Source organism: Cyprinodon variegatus, unplaced genomic scaffold (assembly GCF_000732505.1).
Source record: "Cyprinodon variegatus isolate N-32 unplaced genomic scaffold, C_variegatus-1.0 Scaffold1047, whole genome shotgun sequence".
In the NCBI taxonomy this organism is placed as follows: domain Eukaryota; kingdom Metazoa; phylum Chordata; class Actinopteri; order Cyprinodontiformes; family Cyprinodontidae; genus Cyprinodon; species Cyprinodon variegatus.
The window spans coordinates 1-4,405 of record NW_015151500.1 but is presented as its reverse complement, the minus strand read 5'-3'; positions in this window follow the sequence as shown (position 1 = coordinate 4,405).

Sequence of the window (4,405 nt, the reverse complement as noted above, 5' to 3'; positions counted from 1 at the left end):
CTTACTGGAATCCACGTGTGCAGATTTGCGTCAAAGTCACTGCGACCCTCAAGGAATGTATATACATGATGTTCTCTCTTTTTGCCAAACCCCCTCATGCAGCCTAGGAGACCATGCTGTTACTGAGACTTTCGTTGCTGAGACAGTGTACAGCCATGCAACAAGTCTATATAAGGCAAATAGCCTGCTTCAACACTGTCTTGTCAGAAGAATACTCTGTTTTGTAACCCACATGTGTTATGATCTGTTAATGAAAAGGCTTTGCAGGGGGGGTCCGAGGGAGAGAGTTGGAGTGTTGGGTTGTGGCTCTCTCCTCCTGCAGGAGCTGTTGAAAATCTCTTTCCTGTGTGGACTCAGTTCCTCTTTTACGAACCTACATTTTTGAATCTAACATTTTTGGTGCCGAAACCCGGGAGTCAAGATCCAATTGTCCAGGACCGTGTGGAACCATGGCCAAGAATCTGTCGACAGCCATCCCCCTTCTCCGGATGGACCAATAGGTTGGTCCAGCCCTGCCCTGGGCATCCTGATGACGACTCAGAGAGGACTGATCTGCCCAGCAGAGGGTAGGCCTAAATCTTTTGATCAAAAGTTGGTCTGGGACTATCTAAGTTATAGCTGCAACTGCAAGAATATTTGACGAGACGAAGTATCGTTTACAGATCTGGGATCTGGGTGGTCTGTGCGTTTGAGTCTGGGACTCTGTGTTGTTCTCGAGATAGTAAGGTTTTCAGTTGCCGCAGCAGGGATATTTGATGAAACCAAGTTTCCTTGACTGATCTGGGACTGGGTATCCGGTGCGTGCGAGGAGTCTAACTCTAGGGCCTGCGCGTGCGGAGTCTGGGACTCCAAAGTGTATACATAAAAGTAAATAAAAGCAGTAAATAGCATTTTTCAACAATTGTTAAAAGGATGGGGCAAAGAAGTAGAAAGACAGATGTGCCAGGTGATGTTAGATGGATGTTGACGTGTTGTTGTGTTGATCCAGAGTTTGCCAGAAAGTAGATTGAGAAGGGAGGTTGGAGTGGACAGTTAAGAGTTGAGCTGCTGACGAAGATTCAGCAGAAAGTGGAGATGAAGTTGGTATGTAAATCAGGAAATAAGCAAGCTACATACAGAAAATAATTAGAGGAGTTAAATAAGTGGATTGTGCAAGCTAAGCATAGAGAAAGCCAAATACAGCAGAAAAAGTATAGAATGAAAGCTACAATTGCTGCTGTAAAAGTTAAAGCTGATGAAGAAACTGTTGTATCTCGCATGTTTCCTCAAAATCCTGCCCCTAATCAAATTCTTGGGGGTAATTGGGTTCAAGCAGTAGCATTAGCTGCCCAGGAAGTTGGACACAGACCCCATCACGGTGAATATGAACACCACCATGCCAGTGTTCCTCCTCCACTAGCCCCACCCTCGTATGATGACGTTGGAGGAGCAGGAGCAGACCCCCTGTCCATATCGTCCTCTATGGATGGTCTGGACCTCAGTGCCCTTGACCCTTATGAGCCTGAAACAAGAAAATCAAAAACGGATGTGAAGCCTAATTCCAAGTATTACAATAATGATTATCAAATAGAGGCTCGTAAAAAAGGCCCATCTGCCCCTATTTATCCAAATTTGGCTGAATTAAAAAACCAAGAAACTGACAAAAATCCTGAAGGCGGGGCATGTGCTTTTCCAATGTTAGAGGTGGCCAACCCTCGTTATGGCCAACGCACAGGTCCCCATGCTAAAGACCCAGTGGATAATAGGCCCACCATTCTTGTGTGTAGGCCATGGACAGATGCAGAAATGCAGAGTGCCTGCCAGAGTTTAACCCCAGCTAGACAGGACCCAGTTAAATGGTCCGAGGACATTAAAAACCTCAATGATTCTTACAAATGAAATGGGGCAGAAATAAAAAAAAAGCTATGAGGTGTAGTTTGGGCCATAATTGGGCTCAAGTGAGGGGCCAATACACTGGGCGGAGGAGATCCAGTTGGAATCCTCCCACCAGGTGATGGGGACCTAGAAAGACAAGTTACTGTGGTCTGTGAAACAGCCCAACGCCTGTGGAGACAACCTCCCAGTCTTACTAAAATCTCTGAGGTCCTTCAGGGTCCAGAGGAAGAAGTGACAGCATATAGGGCCCGACTCCAAGAGGCTATTAATCACCACAGTGGAGTCCCAGAAGATAATGCTGAGGACGGGGTCTATTTGTCTCTGCTGAAGCAATATTTCCTTGCAGGTCTCCTTTCAGAAATTAGAGGTCATTTGGAGAAAAATTTGGTTGGATGGAGAACTGCAACTTTTAACACATTAATGGAGTATGCTTTGCATGCTCAGGATTGAAAAAAAAACACAAAAAAGTCTCAAATCCACCTAGTGACTGATAGTTCATCTGTAGGTGAAATGTTAGGAGTCTATTATCGGGACTCCAGAGTGAAAGAAAAAGGAAGAGGGAGGGGCCGGTGGTCACAGGGGAAAAACAAGGGGCCACATAGAGAGCACAATAGTTGCTACAACTGTGATAAGGAGGGCCACTTTGCTCGAGAATGTCCAGAACCCCCGCAGTGTGACTCTCCCCATCGCAAATATTATGACCAGCACTGACGCCAGGAGTTATGTGCACCAGTAAAAAGTGAAGAGCAGTTAATTGTGGACCCAGTGGAGGTCCTGGACCAACAGCAAATTTTCTTTTCTTTTTTAAACACATCAGAAAAACCATACTGGCATTTAAACATTCAAGGGGTAAAAGTGACATTTTTGTGTGACACCGGAGCTAATAAATCTGTCCTGAGGGATAAATTACCTCAGATTAAACTGGGACCAAAATGGATCACAGTAGTCTCTGCTGATGGGAGAATGGTGGTTCAGCGCATTTTTTGAAAAACAATTGTTCACTGATGAAGAGGGATTCACAGTGGAAGCTGATTTTGTGTGAGCCCAGACTGTCCAGTTAATTTATTAGGCAGAGATCTGTTAAGGGAATTGCAATTAGCGATGGTGCCAACAGACAAAGGGATGGGAGTGAAAAGATGTACAGATTTTATGCTACAAGGGGAAGTTACACCAGAACTAGAAACAGCTGACACCCATGTTGTACATTCAGGCTCATTCCCAAAAATATTTTACTCCCTGGATCTAACCACCCAGGGGCCACTGGAAATAGTAACTCAGCTGAAGAAACAGGCAGCACCTAATGGTCAGTTTCAAAATCAATGGCCATTACATGTTACCATGAGGGTTATGGACCCAGGCACCACAGATAGCAAATATGACAGAAATTTTCACAGGCTGTCACCCCAGTTTATACAGATTAAGTACATGTACAGTACAGAAACTGGGGACTCAGTAGCGTCGGTCTCTCTCAACCCCCAGGTACAGCAAGAATGGGGAATGTCCCCACATGTTTCACTGTCCATGTTTCACTCACAACTGCTAAACCTGTAGTAGTACAAGCAAAAACCTCCCATAGCCCCAGGGTTAAACAATATCCTTTAAAGCCTGATGCAGAGACCGGAATTAAACCTGTAATTGATGACATGTTGAAAGCTGGAACTTTGATTGAAGATCCAACCTGTGAATGTAACACACCCATATTTCCTGTTAAGAAACCTGGTACAGACAGTTGGAGGCTGGTCCATGATTTAAGAGAAGTGAACAAAGCAGTTAAAACCAGAGCTCCTTGTGCTCCTGATCCTCACACTCTTTTAAATTCACTGAACCCAGAACAATGTTATTTTTCTGTAATGGATCTTAGTAATGCCTTTTTCTCCATACCTCTCGATCCAGATTCCAGGCATTGGTTTGGTTTCACTTTTAAAAATAAAAAATACACATATACCAGACTGCCCCAAGGGTTTGCAGATAGCCCCACAATTTTCTCGCAGGACATAAGTGCATGTTTAGCAGAACATCAACACCCAGAAACCACACAGATACTGGTGTATGTGGATGACATTCTGGTTGCAAGCCCCACAGAAAAAGAGAACAGAGAACAGACCCAGAGGCTGCTGACTTATCTAGCAGCAACAGGAAATAAAGTTTCTGCACACAAGCTGCAGCTCTGCAAAAAGGAAGTTATCTTTTTAGGCCATAACATTTCTCAGCAGGGGAATCATTAACAGTGGACAGGAAAAAGGGAGTGTTGGACGCTCCACGGCCCAAAACTAAAAAGCAAATTATGGCTTTTCTGGGTTTGTGTTATTACTGTAGAACATGGATCCCCAATTATGCTGAGGTTACTCAGCCACTGCTTGATCTCATTTACACAAATGATATGGCAATGACAGATAAAATAACGTGGACTCCAACTGTGGAGTCAGCTTTTTCACAGCTAAAGGACCTGATTGCAAACTCTTCTGTAGTGGCACTACCAGAGTATTCTAAACCATTTATCCAAACAGTGGATTGCAAGGGACAGTTCATG